Here is an 18,089-nt window from a genome sequence, read left to right as displayed (position 1 = left end):
TACTTAATCCTCAGTGTGAGCCTCAAATTTAAGAGGATTGAAATCAGAGTATCATCTCTAACCGCAATAGAATTAAAATTAGAAATCAACCCAAACAAGCCAGAAAATTCCGGAAATATTGGAAATTAAGCAACATAATTCCAAATCTCTAGGTCAAAGAAGAGATCAATGGAAATTTAAAAATAAGTTGAGGCCGGGCACGGAGGCTCACACTTGTAATCCCAACACTTTGGGAGGCCGAGGCAGGTGGATCATCTGAGGTCAGACACGAGTATCTCTTGAATCCAGGAAGCGGAGGTTGCAGTGCCCGAGGTGGAGCCACTGCACTCCAGCCTGGGCGACAGAGCAAGACTCTGTCTCAAAAATAAAAAATAATAAAAATAAAAGTAATTTGAAATAAAAGATAATAATACAACATATCAAATTTGTGGAATGCAGTGACACTGTGTAAAAGGAAAATTTGTAGCTTTAAATGCACATATTTGGGCCAGGCGTGGTGGCTCACGGTCTATAATTCCAGCACTTTGAGAGGCCGAGGCGGACGGATCACTTGAGGTCAGAAGTTTGAGACCAGCCTGGCCAACATGGCGAAACCCCGTCTCTACTAAAAATACAAAAATCAGCCGGGCATGGTGGTGCACGTCTGTAATCCTAGCTACTCGGTAGGCTGAGGCAGGAGGATCACTTAAACCTAGGAGGCAGAGGTTGCAGTGAGCCAAGATCGCGCCACTGCACTCCAGCCTGGTGACAGAGCGAGACTCCATCTCAAAAAAAATAAATAACTATAGTAACACTGATATTGTTGTCTGTTTGAACTGTGAAAAGAAAGCAGCAAAAACAATGCAAATCTTTAATTAGTAAAAGTGAAAAATGGTTTTTTTCATTTAGAAGATTTGCCTGTCACCTTGAGAGCTACTCTGGTTCCTACCCACTCTTTTCTGGGACTTAAATATCAACATAACAAAGAGAATAGATGAAAATGCCACACAGGCAAAGAAATACTAGCGAAGCCAGGTATAAATAAGAGGTGGCAAAGAAAGTCACACTAGAAACCAATTTGTACTAATTATTTATTCTACTGATCAAAACCCAATCAATAATTGTGCTATCATAATAAATACAAGAAGCAACAGTATTGTTGAGCTAGTTATTTGTCTGTCTGCCTACCTATCAATCTATTCAGCAAGCCAGAATGTTAGAGCTAGATTGTGAGCAGTACAGTGTTTCACCAGCTGAGAACTGTGACATCTCTATATTTGCCCTCTGCCAAAAAAAAAAAAAGGTGGGGTGTGTGAGGAAATTGTGACTAACTTACAGGGATTGACTTTCATCAACAAAAGTACCGAGTTTAGGTCAGAAAGTATTAGATGATAAGATAATCTGAGCTTTTATCAATCAGAAACCAGTTAAGAGAAAAATAGTCATTTGTTCAAATTCACAAAGACTAAAAATTCACATTAATAACTGTGAGAGTGTCAGGGAGCAGCTGTTTGCAGAGTTCACTGGCAAAGTTAAGGGAAGAGAATAAAATACAAATACACAAAAAGGATAAAGAAAGAAAATACAATTTAGGCCGGGCGCAATGGCTCACACCTGTAATCCCAACACTTTGGGAGGCTGAGGTAGGTGGATCACTTCAGCCCAGGAGTTTGAGACCAGCCTGGGCAACATGGTGAGACCTTGTCTCTTGCAAAAGCACAAAAATTAGCTGGGCGTGGTGGCATGTGCCTATTGGACCAGCTACTCAGGAGGCTGAGGTGGGAGGATAGCTTGAGCCAGGGAGGCAGAGTTTGCAGTGAGCAGAGATTGCACCACTGCACTCCAGCCTGAGCAACAGAGCGAGACCCTGTCTCAAAAAATAAATAATAAATTAATTTAATTTAAAAAGAAAATACAATTTAAAGCATGCCAGTGAAGTATAGAAACACTTTTTTCTTTTAACCTCCCAGAGCAGATAGAATAGATTTTGCTTAAAAACTTTAGCGAGTGCAGCTGTAATCATGGTAAATATTCTTTTTTTAAAAAATTACAATTATAAAAACCAAACATTTTTTCACAATATACAGTTTTTTCTTAAATGTACCAATACTTAATGTTTTATCTCACTATTCCTCTTTTCTTTTTAAAATGAGATATAATGTACATACAGTGACATATGTTAGTCTTAAGTGTGCAGTTTGATCAGTTTTGACAATTGCATACATTTTGATTGTGCGTGGTGTCACAGGGTGCCGTGGCTCATGTCTATAATCTCAGCACTTTGTGAAGCCAACGCAGGAGGATTGCATGAGGCCAGGAGTTCAAAGCTGCAATGGTCGTGTCACTGCACTCCAGCCTGGATGGTGGAGCAAGACCCTAGTCTCTATAAAAAATTTAAAAATTATCCAGGTGGTGGGGCATGCCTGTAGTCACAGCCGCTCAGGAGGCTGAAGTGGGAGAATTGCTTGAGTCCACGAGTTCCAGGCTATAGTGAACCACACTGGTGCCACTGCACTCCAGTTTGGGCTACAGAGCCAGGCCCTGACTCTTAAAAAAAAAGCATACATTTGTTTAACCCACACCTTCATCAAGATATAGATGATGGCCATCAACCCCAGAAAACTTTCTCACATCCTCTCTCAATCAATCCCATCTCCTAGACGCAACCACTGTTCTGATTTTTTGATATTGATTAGCTTTGTGTGTTCTATAGCAAAATAATAATGGAATCATACCACAAGTGTTCTTTTGTGTCTTGTTTCATTCCCTAAGCAAAATGGTTTTGATACTTATTTATGTTGTTGTATGCATCAGCAGTTTGTTCCATTTCATTGCTTATAGTAGTATTCCATTTTGTGAAGAGACCACAAAATATCCTTTTTCCTGTCAGTGGACATCTTTTTGCCCATTTTTTTCTATTGTGAACAAAGTGCTACTATGTACACGCCTTTTTTGTGAACCTAACCGAAGTGGAATTGCTGGGTTGGGTTAGGTGTATATTTAATTTTACAAGAAAATGCCACATCACTTTTTAAACTGTTTGTGCCATTTTATCCTCCCATCACAAGTGTGTGAAATATTAATGTTTCTATATCCTTGCTAACATTTGGTGTTGTCAGTGTTTCTAACATTAGTCATTCTTATGAGTGTGTGGTTTTCTCACTGTGATTTTAATTTGCTTTTCCCTGATGATTAATGATTCTGAACACTTTTTCATGTGCATATGTATCATTCACATATACCTCCCTTTGGGAAGTGCCTGTCAAGACTGCCAATTTTTAGTTAAGATGTTTATTTTCTCATTGAGTTATAGTTTATCAAATATTTTGAATATAAGTCCTGTATCAAATGTAGTAATTACAAATATTTTCTCCCACTCTGTGTGCTTATTTACTTTCCTAACAATGTCTGTTGATGACTTGAGAATTTGGACTTTTACATTTAGGTGTAAAATGTAAAATGAGATCCATCTCAAACTAAATTTTGCAAATAGTATGGGGCAAGATTTGAGAGCTTATTTGTGTCTACATGGTTCCAGCACCATTTGTTGCAAACACTTACATTTCCCCCTTAAATATCTTTGGTGTTAGCCGGGCGCGGTGGCTCATGCCTGTAATCCCAGCACTTTGGGAGGCTGAGGCAGGTGGATCACCTGAGGTGAGGAGTTCGAGACCAGCCTGGCCAGTATGGTGCAACCCCGTCTGTACTAAAAAATGCAAAAATTAGCTGGGCGTGGTGGTGCGTGCCTGTAATCCCAGCTACTCAGGAGGCTGAGGCAGAAGAATCATTTGAGCCTGGGACGCAGAGGTTACAGTGAGCCAAGATCGGGCCATTGCACTCTAGCTTGGGCAACAGAGTGAGACTACATCTCAAAAAAAAAAAATATATATATATATATATATATGTCTATATAGATAGATAGATATATCTTTGGTGTTTTCGCAAAAAATCTATTGACTGTATAATTGTGGGCCTATTTCTGAAATTTCTAGTCTTTTCCATTGATCTGTTTGTCTATATTTATGCAATACTACACTGTCTTCAATACAATAGCTTTATAGTAAACCTTGAAGTAAGGTACTGTAATTATTCCAACTTGTTATTTTTCAAGAATGCATTGGCTATTCTAAGTTCTTGTATTCCAACATACATTTATAAATTGTGAATCCACTTCTCCAAAAAAAAAAAAAATCTACTGGTTGGAAATGATTTGAACCTACACCTTAATTTGGGGAAAATTGGCGTCTTAACAATATTGGGCCTTGCAATCCATGAATATGGTGTATTTATCTATTTTTCTAAATAAGTAGAGAAAACAGCTTTAATTTCTTTCGGCAATGTTTTGTAGTTTTCAGTACCTTTCACATCTTTTGTTAAATTTTTTTCTAAGCATTTATTTTTTGACACTATTGTAAATGGTATTAATTTTTTTTTTATTTTCTGGCCTGGTTTGGTGGCTCACACCTGTAATCCCAGCACTTTGGGAGGCCGAGGCAGGAGGATTGCCTGAGCCCAGGAGTTCGAGACAAGCCTGGGCAACATGGCAAGACCCCGTCTCTATACCAAATTTAAAATTTTGTTTTAAAAAAATATTTTCTAATTGTTCATTGCTTGTGCATGTGTTTGTGTGTGAATTTTCTACAATAACTTGGTATCTTGAAACCTTGCTAAATTTCTCTGATAATTTCTTCCCATCTTTTCCTCTCCTCTTTCATCCTGGGTCTTCTATTAGTTGCATATTGGAATTCCTGAATTGATTATGTCATTTTCTTATCTCTTCTTTTCTATTTTCCATCTAGTTGTCTCTTTGTTCTCCTTTCTAAATAATTTCTCCAATTTTATGTTCCAACTCTTATGATTTTTTTTTGAAATGACTGTGTTATAGTAGCCAGCCTCCAAGATATTCCCCGATGATCCTTGCCTTCCAGTATTTACACTCCTTTGTAGTCCCTTCTCAAATGTTGTCAGCACTGGTCTGTGTGACCAACAGAATAAAATGGAAGTGATGTGTGTGACTTTCACGGCTGCTTCTGACTTGCTTTCTCTTGGGTCACTCACTCTGAGAGAAGTCCAATGGAGAGGTCCACATAGTGAGGAACTGAGATCACCTGGAAATAGCCAGAACTAACTTGCCAGCCATGTGAGTGAGCCATCTCGGAAGCTGATCCTCCTGCGCTCATTAACTCTTCAGATGACTGCAGCCTCAGCTGACAAATTGACTGCAATTTCATGAAAATCTCCTTAACAGAACCACCAAGGTAATCCTCTCTCAAATTTCTGATCCAAAGAAACTATAAAATTTTGAAATGTTCATTATTTACTAATATTTATTGCCACTAAGGGGTGTGTGTGTGTGTGCGTGTTTGAGACGAACTCTTGTCCCCCAGGCTGAAGTGCAGTGGCATGATCTTGGCTCACTGCAACCTCTGCCTCCTGGGTTCAAGTGATTCTCCTGCCTCAGCCTCCCGAGTAGCTGGGACTACAGGCACCCAGCACCACGCCCGGCTAATTTTTGCATTTTTAGTAGAGATGGGGTTTCACCATGTTGGCCAGGCCGGTCTCAAACTCCTGACCTCAAGTGATCTGCCCACCTCAGCCTCCCAGAGTGCTGGGATTACAGGCGAGAGCCACTGCACCTGGCCTGGAGACAGTTTTGATTGTCGAGTTCTAGGGGGGAAAGTGCTACTGGGCAAGTAATGAGTAGAGATCAGAAAAGCTGTAAACATCCTATAATCCACAGAATAGCCTCCCTACAACAAAGACATACCCTGTCAAAAATGTCAATAGCCAGGCGCAGTGGTATGGACTTGTAGTCCCAGATACTCAGCAGGCTGAGGCAGGAGAACCACTTGAACCTAGGAGCTTTGGACCAGCCCGGGCAACATAGTGAGTCTCTAGCTCTAAAAAATAAATAAATAAATAAATAAATAAATAAATAAATAAATAAATGTCAATAATGCCAAAGCTGAGAAACCTTGGTTTGGTATGCATAAACCTAGGAAGACAAATAGGGTTCTGAAAGATCAACTGTATTAATATTTTCAATAGTGACCCAACTGGTAAAGCGGACAACATGCTGAGGGAATGGAGACAAAAAGCTTCTGCAAAATCAGCCATTCCCATCCCTTTGCGATCTTAGCATTTTATCATTATTATAGATTTGAAAAAACATCTATAATGTAAAATGTATTATAGTTATTTGTGTTTTATCCACTAAATTGTGAGTAGTCTTAACTGTTAATCCCCGGTGGCTTGGTCCTCAGCAGGTTTTTGTTGATTGTATAATATCAGATAGGAAAATTGGCTACTAATTAGACTATTGCTTAAAAGTACAAATTGGAAGAAGTTTTTAACCCTTTGCCCACAACCCCCCCACCCAAAACTCTGTAATTATGGTAATTAATTGATTGAAAAATAGAACCCAAAAGGTAAAAGGGTAAGAATTTGAAAACCTACACAAGGCCAGGCATGATGGCTCACGCCTGTAATCCCAGAACTTTGGGAAGCCAAAGTGGGAGGATCACTTGGGGCCAGGAGTTTGAGGCCAGCCTGGACAACATGATGAGAGCCTGTCTCAAAATATATATATAATATATATAGAGAGAGCCAGGCATGGTGGCACATGCCTGTAGTCCTAGCTACTTGGGAGGATAAGGCAGGAGGATCGCTTGAGGCCAGGAGCTCAAGGCTGCTTAAGCCTGGGAGGTGGAGGTTGCAGTGAGCTATGATCGCACCACTGCACTCCAGACTGGGTGGACTGGGTGACAGAGCGAGACTTTGTCCCTCACAAAAAACAAACAAACAAACAAAACACACACACACACACAAAAAAAACCCTAGCCTAGGCAACACAACAAGACCCTGTCTTTACCAAAAATACAAAAGAAAAAACAGCTGGGTGTGGTGGCGTGCACCTGTGGTCCCAGCTACTTGGGAGGCTGAGGTGGGAGGCTCACTTGAGCCCAGAAGTTGGAAGCTACTGTGAGCTGAGATCACACCACTGTACTCCAGCCTGGGTAACAGAGCCAGATCATGTCTCAAAATCAAAAAAAAGCTATACGTTTTATATACTATTTCTTCTATGTGGCTGATAATATTTACTTCCATCTATCTATGTTGGTACAAAAGTAATATTTACTTCCAGCTATCTAGATTGGTGCAAAAGTAATTGCAGTTTTGGACTGTTAATTTTATTTTATTTTATTTAGATGGAGCCTCCCTCTGTTACCCAGGCTGGAGTGCAGTGGCATGATCTTGGCTTACTGCAACCTCCACCTCCTGGGTTCAAGCGATTCTCCTGCCTCCGCCTCCCAAGTAGCTGGGATTACAGGTGCCCACCACTAAGTCCAGCTTATTTTTTCTACTTTTAGTAGAGACGGGGTTTCACTGTGTTGGCTACACTGGTCTCAAACTCCTGACCTCAAGTGATCCTCTTCCCTTGGCCTCCCAAAGTGCTGGGATTACAGGTGTGAGCCACTGCAGCCAGCCTGGACCATGAATTTTAAATCATTATAACTAGGCTCAAACTCATCTTTATTAATCAAAATAGGAACGATTACAATCAATACAATTTTGCCAATGAGAAATAAGTTTGTATTCCTGTAGTGTAAAAATCTATGCTTTTGGATTTGATGAGCTCTTGGAAAACATTTTCTGCATTCTACTGGTTGTGGAAGCTTTTTCCCTGCAAAAAGTTGCTGAGGTGCTTGAAGGAGTGGTAGTCAGTTGGCAAGAGGTCAGGTAAATATGGCGGATGAGGCAAAACTTCGTAGCCCAATTCATTCAACTTTTGAAGCATTGGTTCCACGACCTGCACTTGGGCGTTCTCATGGAGCAGAACTGGGCCTTTCTGTGGACCTATACCGGCTGCAGGAGTTGCAGTTTTCGGTGCATCTCATCAACAATTTGCTGAGCATACTTCTCAGATGTAATTGTTTCACTGGGATTCAGAAAGCTGTAGTGGATCAGACTGGCAGCAGTGACCATGCCCTTTTTTTGGTGCAAGTTTGGCTTTGGGAAGTAATTTGGAGCTGCTTCTCTGTCCAACCACTGAGCTGGTATTCGCCGGTTGTTGCATAAAATCCATTTTTTGTCGCACGTCACAATCAGATCAAGAAATGGTTCGTGTTGTTGCGTAGAATAAGGGAAGACAACACTTCAAAACAACAATGTTTTTGATTCTCGCTCAGCTCATAAGGCACCCACTTATCGGGCTTTTTTACCTTCCTAATTTGTTTCAAATGCCGAACGACCTGTAGAATGGTCGATGTTGAGTTTTTCAGCAACTTCTTGTGTAGTTGTAAGAGGATCAGCTTCAATGATTGCTCTCAATTGGTCATTGTCAAATTCCCATGGCTGGCCACTACGCTTCTCATCTTCAAGGCTCTCATCTTTTTTGCAAAACGTTTTAACCACCACTGCACTGTACGTTTGTTAGCAATTCCTGCGCCAAATGTGTTGTTGATGTTGCGAGTTGTCTCTGCTGCTTTAAGACCTGTTTTGAACTCGAATAAGAAAATAGCTTGAATTTGCTTTTGTCTTAACATTATTTCCGTAGTCTAAAATAAACATAAAATAAACAGCAAGTAATAAGTCACTAGCACAAAAACATAAAACAAGAAGTGCCCATTAAAATGATGTATAACATAACCACATTTATTTAAGAATGCATTCCAATATCAAATGACAAATTCCAACAATGCAAAAACCGCAATTACTATTGCACTCACATAATACCTTCCTTAGTGCCAGGCAAGACTAACATGTTACATTCACTCTCATTCAAACCCTGTTAGACTAAGCTCAAGGACAAATGCCATCTGATGTGTACTTGTTTCCCTCTGTATTCCCATCACCTAGCACATAGATAATCTTATGAAATAGCATGTGTAGTTTTGTGTAGTTTTTAAAATTCTTACTCTTAAATTTTTTTAAGTTGTGTAGGTTTTTAAGTTCTTACTCTTTTACGTTTTGGGCTCTATCCGTCAATCAATACACATTTTCATGATTACAATTTTTTAGGGGCTTACTATTTGCCAAACACTGAGCTAACTATATCGTATACATTGCCTCATTTAATCTTCACCACAACCCCTTGGGCAAGTATTGTTAACCTATAGTACAAGTAGTGATAATAGCTCATGTTTATTGATCAGTTGCTCAATGGCATTGTCTCTAGCACTTTACATGTATTAATTTGTTTAATCTTCTTAACAAACCTACAAAGTAGGTACTATCATTATCCTCACCTTAAAAAGGAGGAAACTGAGAGGTTAGGTAACTCATCTAAGCTTATCTAGTTGATAAGTGACAGAACTTTTTTTTTATGTGTGACGGAGTCTTGCTCTGTCACCATGCTGGAGTGCAGTGGCATGATCTCGGCTCACTGCAACCTACAACTCCCTGGTTCAAGCGATTCTCCTGCCTCAGCCTCCCAAGTAACTGGGATTACAGGCACATGCCACCACACTCGGCTAATTTTTGTATTTTTAGTAGAGATGGGGTTTCACTGTGTTGGCCAGGTTGGTTTCGATCTCCTGACCTCGTGATCCGCCCCTCCTCGGCCTCCCAAAGTGCTGGGATTACAGGCATGAGCCACTGGGCCCGGCCGACAGAACTTTCAATCCAGATGTTCTGGCTCTGGAGTCCACACAATTAACCCCTTACTATACTGCTCTCCCTAGACAAGCTTAGCTAAATTAGGCTAGTTGTTCTAAACTTATACAGCTAATAAAGAGTAAAACTGGTATTTAAGCCAGGACTTTGCAATGCTAAAACTCAAACTCTTTCTACAAGAGAGAAATATTCTACAGTTCCTTTGTGGCAAGTTTAAGATCTTTTTTAACAAGAATGTCATTGGCCGGGCGCAGTGGCTCAAGCCTGTAATCCCAGCATTTTGGGAGGCCAAGGCGGGTGGATCACTAGGTCAGGAGATCGAGACCATCCTGGCTAACACGGTGAAACCCCATCTGTACTAAAAGTACAAAAAATTAGCCGGACGTGATGGCGGGCGCCTGTAGCCCCAGCTACTCGGTAGGCTGAGGCAGGAGAGTGGCGTGAACCCGGGAGGCGGAGCTTGCAGTGAGCCGAGATGGTGCCACTGCACTCCAGCCTGGGCGACAGAGCGAGACTCCGTCTCAAAAAAAAAAAAAAGAATGTTATGTTTTAAACAAAACCTAGACTACCTACCTCTCCTTTAAAGGTGTAAAACGTAGCACTTAACTAGTGATACAAAGCAACAGGTATATTTTCTAAAACGTGCCTTGTTTTCTCTGCTGTATCATGTGGAAGCCAAAAATAGGCCTCTTGACAGTAATACCCCATTGGGCATAAAACTAACTAAGTTCCTGTTAAATAATCTCAGATTTATTAACAGAAAGATCAGGGTATAATTTACAACTGTCACCAAAAGTAAAATGCTATAAACATATTCCTATGAGTTGTGTTCTATGAGAAGCAAACTCTAAGAGGATGAATAGCATGGAGGAAGTTAATGATGGAGTTGCCTTAGGATAAACACCTGTGCAGAATGAGAAGGAAACAGGATTAGAGAGGAATAAATCGAGCTGCCGTATAATCACAAGGCATCAGCTGACCACATAGAGAGTTCTGAAGTTGGGGTGTTTCTTCTGAGTTGTTCCAAGTGGAGCATGGGCTCTGAGACTCTATACCCCCACATAGATGAGTCTTTGACTGTGAGCTGTCCATGAGAAGGGAGCATGACCTTGGATGAACTGGCTCTCTGCATCTAAGAACTTGCAGCCGTCAGCCAACCTTTCCTGTGGTCAAGGGAATAGATCTTCCAGTCCCAAAGGGGGAATCTCGGTAACACAGCACAGCATTCGTAACAGTTTACCCCTTGTGCCACTTAGATATTTTTGCTTCATATAAATTCTGGGAACAGCTCTTTCAGGATACTGCAGGGCTCTTTTCCTGGAGAAAGGTCAGTGGAATGAATTGCAGCCACTGCCACTGCAGCTGGTATCAAGACTACAATGGATACTCATTAAATGCCTCCTCTACTATCAATTCTAGATTTCTCTCACCCTTGGCTAACACCTCTGCTAGTCTAGATGGCATAGTTGGAGGATTGACCCAGACCTTCAGCCATGAGGATCTGAGCCCCTAGTTGGCAGGTTCTTCTCAGGCCTGGCTGCTGTATTTATCCATTTACCATTAAACCATTAGTACTTCTTCGAAATACTAAGAGAAGCCTCAGTGGATCACTTGGGTGTCAAGCGTAGGCCTCCCTGTCCCCACTGTGTAGCAGCAGCCCTGCCTCTTGATAATCAGGTTCATAGCCCCCGCCAAGATGGTGACTTCTTGACCATTCATCCCTTGCCAAAAAGAGCTTAAGATGCCATTGCTTAAAGTTCAATACGACTCTTACCATGTCCCCCGGTGGAAACATTTCCCACAGGGAACCATAACATCTAAATATGCAAAACTCAGGGGTGCGGTAATAGGAAGAATAAATTCCACAAGTGGTGTTTTGTTTTATTTGTTAGATAAGGGGACAGGGTCTTTTATGTTGTCCAGGCTGCTCTTGAACTCCTGGCCTCAAGCAATCCTCCCACCCCAGCCTCCCAAGTAACTGGGATTGCAGACCTGAGCCATTGTGTCCAGCTAAACACCCCACGTAATTTCGATGTTGAGTCCTTTTGTACTTCCACTCCTTGGTTCCTGGACCCATGTATTCTACCTATTAAGGACACAGCACCATATAAAGGTTACTGATCTAGCATGTAAACTGCATCCTGAAGGTTGTGACGCCAACCTCAGTGTATCATAGCCAAGCATTGCCTCAGCTGTGCCCTCAACAGGCCCTTCCAACATTCTGTCATGTTGAGGGCACTGAGGTGATGTGGTGGGTGATAAAACCAGTGGAGCCCATGGTCGTGTGCCCATTGCTGCATCTCATGCTGTTATGCTGTGATGTGATGTTATATGCAAAACCCTGTTGATAAATCAAACATACTCTGTAAGCCCTTAGATTTTAGTGTTAGACATCCCCTGAGCAGGAAAGGCAAACACATACCTGAAATACATGTCTATCACTGTTCAAACAAATCTCTGGCCCTTCCAGGATGGAAGGGACCTAATGTAGTCAACTAGACACCAAAGTCTCCTTCAGGGATAGTGCCATATCAGTGGCTCAGCAATGAGCTCTGTTGCTAGCATACTGGACATTTGGCAACATCAGTAGCTGGATCAATCTTGGTCAGCGGGAGCCCGTGTGTGGCCTCCATCGCTGCCACTGTGGCCACTCCTTCCTAAGTTCATTGTGCCAGTTTTAGGGTGGCCCATGACAGAGGCTGACTGACATCTGTCCCAGTCATTTTGTCTACCTGGTTGTTTAGTGCCTCTTCTGTGATGGATGTTTTCTGGTGGGCATTCACATTTGATATGTACATCTTCACACTTTGTCTTCTCTCATTGGTCCATCCACATGCCTTTACCCTAAGCTGCTTTGTGCCCAATCTTCCAATCTTTCTGTTTTAGGCCCCTTATCAACTGGGCAAAACAGTCACCACAGTCCATGCAAATGAGTATCTTCCAACCTCAGGCTACTTCTCTTTCTACACAGAGTGGATGGCCAGGAGCACCACCCAATGCTCCTTCTCACTGGGAGGATTTCCCCTCAAAGCTGCTTTCCAAGTCCACTCCTGAATGGCATTGTAGTGTAGCTGACATCCACTTTTGGCTTGCTCCCATATACCAGACCAATCCATGTGTGAACCAAGCTGGAGTTTATTCCTACCCTGGCAGTTGGTCATTAGGAAGCCCTCATACAGCCATAGATGTGAGCCCAGGAAGAAATGCTGGTGCATCAGTGGCAATGACATGGGGGTCTGGTCAGTGACCACTGTGATTTTCTGTGAGATGTCCAGCCAGTTCAGGTCTCTTTAGATGGTACTATGACAGAGAGTGGGAGAGTTAAAATAGTCCTGGGAATAGACTGTAAATATACTGCTGTCTGTTCCAAGAGTACGTAAACTCTTTCTGATCCTCTTTTTTCTTTTCTTTTTTTTTTTTTTTTTTTTTGACAGGGTCTGGCTCTGTTGCCCAGGCTGGAGTGCAGTGGCGCAATCTCAGGTCACTGCAACCTCTACCTCCCAGGCTCAAGCCAACCTTCCACCTCATCTGCCTGAGTAGCTGGGACTACAGGCGCATGCCACTACAACTGGCTAATTTTTGTATTCTTTGTAGAGACAGAGTTTCACCATATTGCCCAGGTTGGTCTTGAACTCTTGAGCTCAAGCCATCCATCCACCTTGGCCTCCCAATGCTAGGATTACAGGCATGAGCCACTGTGCCTGGCCTCTGATCCTCTTTTAAAAAATGGAGAGATGAGGTCTCGCTATATTTCCCAGGCTGGTCTCGAACTCCTGGGTTCAAGTGATTCTCCCACCTCAGCCTCCTAAAGTGCTGGGATTATAGGCATGAGCCACTGTGCCCAGCCTTATCCTCTTTTTTTGATAGGGATATAAAAGAAAGCATTTGTCAAATAAATGACTATTAGGTATCTAAAGCTATGTAACTCTGCTCTAGCAAAAGTGTTCCACCTGGGGATGCTGCTTCAATAGAGCTACTACAGATGCACCTCAACTTACAGTGGGGTTACATCCCAATAAACCCATCATAAATTGAAAATATTTATTTATTTATTTATTTTTGAGTCTGAGTCTCACTCTGTCTCCCAGGCTAGAGTGCAGTGGCGCAGTCTTTGCTCACTGCAACCTCCGCCTCCCAGGTTCAAGCAATTCTCCTATCTCAGCCTCCGGAGTAGCTGGGATTACAGGTGTGCACCACCGCACCCAGCTAGTTTTTCTATTTTTAGTAGAGACAAGGTTTCATGTTGGCCAGGCTGGTCTCGAACTCCTGACCTCAGGTGATCCGCCTACCTCGGCCTCCCAAAGTGCTGAGATTACAGGCGTGAGCCACCACACCCAGCCAAAAATATCTTAAGTCAAAAACACATTAAATACACCTAACGTATCAAACATCATAGTTTATTTAGCCTAGCCTACTTTAAGTATGCTCAGAACACTTACATTAGCCTACAGTTGGGGAAAATAATCTAATAGAAAGCCTATTTTGTAATAAAGAGTTTTAATGTCTCATGTAATGTATTGAATACTGAAAGCGAAAAACCATGCTCGCTACTGCTGCCCAGCACCGCCAGAGAGCATCACATCACATATCACTAACCTGGGAAAATGTCAAAATTCAAAAATTGCAATTTAGTTTCTACTGAATGTGTGTCACTTTCACACTATCATAAAGTCAAAGAATCATTAAGTCAAATCATTGTAAGTTGGGGACCCTCTGTACTCGGCTGAATTTGTAATAGTCCACTAGCACTCTCTATTTGCTTTTTGTGAGGCCCAGACTGGTGAATTAAATGGAGGTGCATTGGGGACCAGCATTCCTGCGTTCTTTGTTTTTTGTTTTGTTTTGTTTTTGTTTTTGTTTTTTTGAGACAGAGTCTCACTCTGTCGCCCAGGCTGGAGTGCAGTGGCTCGATCTCGGCTCACTGCAACCTTCGTCCCCCGGGTTCAAGCGATTCTCTTGCCTCAGCATCCTGAGTAGCTGGGATTACAGGAGCCTGCCACCACGCCCAGCTAATTTGTGTATTTTTTGTAGAGACGGGGTTTCACCATCTTGGCCAGGCTGGTCTTGAACTCCTGACCTTGTAATCCACCTGCCTCAGTCTCCCAAAGTGCTGGGATTACAGGTGTGAGCCACCACACCCGGCACTTGCCACCATACCCGGCTAATTTTTGTATTTTTAGTAAACATGGGGTTTCACCACGTTGGTCAGGCTGGTCTCCAACTCCTGATCTCGTGATCCGCCCATCTTGGCCTCCCAAAGTGCTGGGACTATAGGCATGAGCCACCGCGCCCAGCCACCATAGTGCTTTTTTATTGAGGCAATTGCCCTATGCCTCCTGACCATCTTGATCTTTCTGGTTGAATAATGTGGTGGTTAATTTTAGATGTCAACTTCACTGGATTAAGGGATACCTAGATAGCAGGTAAAGCATTATTTCTGGGTGTATCTGTGAAGTTATTTCCTCAGGAGATTAGAGTGTGAGTTGGTAGACCAGGTGGGGAAGATCTGCCATATCCCTGGATCCCTGGTCCAAGGCCTTTGGACTTGGACTGAGCTATGCTACCAGCTTCCTTGGTTCTCCAGCTTGCAGATGGCCTCCACCATCACATGAGCCAATTGCCCTAATAAACCTCCTCTCATATATCTAAGTATATGTCCTAGTGGTTCTGTCTCTCTGGCAAACCCTGCTTAATATAATAGATTGAGCAATACTTTTGCTGGCTGTGCAACTACATTGCCTCTAGAGATGCCATCTCCTATCTCAGTGCCCATCAGGCTCCCCTGGATACATCTCTGACCTTGCTGCTCATTAAGATAACTGCACCTCTTGGCTTCTTGGCTGGACGTGGTGGCTCATGCCTGTAATCCGAGCACTTTGGGAGTCCAAGGCAGGCAAATTGCCTGAGCTCAGGAGTTCGAGACCAGCCTGGGCAACACGGTGATCTCTACTAAAATACAAAAAAAAAAAAAAAAAAAATTAGCCAGGTGTGGCAGCGTGTGCCTGTAGTCCCAGCTACTCAGGAGGCTGAGGCAGGAGAATTGCTTGAACCCAGGAGGCGGAGGTTGCAGTGAGCTGAGATCTCGCCATTGCTCTCCAGCCTGGGCAACAGAGTGAGACTCCATTTCCAAAAAAAAAAAAAGGTAACTGCACCTCTTGGCTTCTGATGGTTGAGCACTACCACCTGGCCTCTATTATTTTGGTACCCATTATTCCCACTGCTATTAATAAGCCCAGTTATGTAACAACATCAGCCCTGCCCTTCAGAGGAGAGCCACTGCAGATGGCTCAGAGGTGCTAATTGCTCTCACCAGGCTATTCTTTATTGCTTTGGCCTTCCTGCAAGACAGTCATCTGGTGGGTTTGCAAGGCTTATATAGTCCATTCATTCTATCATGTGCATTTCCTTAATCCTATTGACCCCTTTTTCTACTGCCTGGCATGACAATTCTAGTATTTCCACTTCACTTAAGTGTGGGCTGTCACTTTCTCCAAGTGTCTAAGAGTCATTTTAGCAGAGTCTCAACACCTTCTCCCAGGGTTCTTGCCAGGGCATTAAACCCTGTATCCCAGGAGGGTACACTCACATTGCTAAACACTCCCTTATCCAACTTTGTGTTCTATCTCCGTCCGTGGATCAAGGACTTCCAGAGTTAAGTCTTATAGACACCCTCTCAGCTTTTAAGGTCCACGTTAGCTAAGTTCTACAGAACTTTCAGAGTATTTTACCTTTCCTCCTGAGCAAGCCCAAAACTCCCCTGTTGGTTTATACTGACTTAACTTTGATATTTATCTGCTGTCTAGGAAGGGAGGTGGGGATAGATCTTGAAGGAGAGTGAGTGTTGGCTTTAAGGGTAGAGGCCTCTTGATTGTCTTCAACAGGAAAGCATTAGTTTTTTTATTTTTTGATTGCTGTTTTTTTTTTTTTTTTTTTTTTTTTTGAGACAGAGTCTCGCTCTGTCACCCAGGCTGGAGTGCAGTGGCGTGATCTCGGCTCATTGCAAACTCCACCTCCCAGGTTCAAGTGATTCTCATACCTCAGCCTGCCGAGTAGGATTACAGTTGCTCGCCACCACAACCAGCTAATTTTTGTATTTTTAGTAGAGACAGGGATTCACTATGTTGGCCAGGCTGGTCTTGAACTCCTGGCCTCAAGTGATCTGCCCGCCTCAGCCTCCCAAAGTGCTGGGATTACAAGCAAGAACCACCACACCTGGCCAGCATCAGTCCTTAAAGCATGGGACTCTTCTGTAGATTCAGAGGTTCAAAGGAATCTGAGGATTTAAAACTTGAATGTATCAGCCCAGATGTCTCCATTTCTCAGGGTCCTATTTTTCCCCAGTAAGGACTCTGAGCTTGCATAACAGACTGGGCTAAGCTGACAATTTAATATTCTTGGAACTCTGCTATTTTTTTTTTTTTTTTTTTTTTTTTTTTTTTTTTTTGAGATGGAGTCTCCCTCTCTCGCCCAGGCTGGATTGCAGTGACATGATCTCGGCTCACTGCAACCTCCCAGGTTTGAACCTCCTAGGTTCAAGCAATTCTCCTGCTTCAGCCTACCGAGTAGCTGGGATTATAGATGCCTGTCACCACGCCCGGCTAATTTTTGTATTTTTAGTAGAGACAGGGTTTCGCCATGTTGGCCAGGCTGATCTCAAACTCCTGACCTCAGGTGATCCACCTGCCTCAGCCCCCCAAAGCATTGGGATTGCAGGCGTGAGCCACCACGCCCAGCCATCTGCTATTCTCATAAGTCCTGGGCCTGGTCCTCAGCTTTTTAATTCCTTCTATTACAGAAGAGAGTTTCTTAATATGCTGCCAAGGAGGCCCAATGGTTTTCACATTTAGCCTTTAATTAGTCATCCTTAGCCTTTCATTGTCTTTTTCAAAAGCATTAATTAAGTCCAGCAATAGCCAACCAATACCATTGTCTTTATTATTACTACTTGCCAACATTTCTCAGACGCCTAGTACATCACACCCTGGTGCACTCCCTTCCACTGGTATACCACCTTGGTTCATCACCAGTGAAAGTTTTAACAATTGCACTGCTATCTTGTGCCTGTGCTCATCTATGGCCAAGGATGGAGTCCTCATTGCCAGCCAGACAGCAGGCAATCTAGCTAGAAAATCCCATCTTAGCATCCATTTCTTATCCCTCCTGGCACAACCTGTCACAAGTTGTGTTCTCCTAGAAGCAAATTCTGAGATGGAAACTAGCAGAAAATTTCTAAGGGAGCACTCTCAGGATAGACACCTATGAGCGGAATGGAAGAAAGTAAAATTGAATAAAGAAGAAACTGAGCTACAAAGTAGTCCCAGCAAAACCTGAGCTGACCCTGTGGGGAGTTTTGAATCTGTATGACTATTCTGAGTTCAGGCCTTGATATGCCTACATCAGCCCGTCACTGGATGCAGGCTGCCCTGCAAAGCAGCATGAGCTTGGGCAAGGTGGCTCTCTCCTGAGGAGATTAATTTGAGTAAGTACTCAGTTCT

The sequence above is a fragment of the Pan troglodytes genome, chromosome 8 (genome assembly GCF_028858775.2).
Source record: "Pan troglodytes isolate AG18354 chromosome 8, NHGRI_mPanTro3-v2.0_pri, whole genome shotgun sequence".
In the NCBI taxonomy this organism is placed as follows: Eukaryota; Metazoa; Chordata; class Mammalia; order Primates; family Hominidae; genus Pan; species Pan troglodytes.
Note: the sequence above shows the minus strand (reverse complement) of the source record.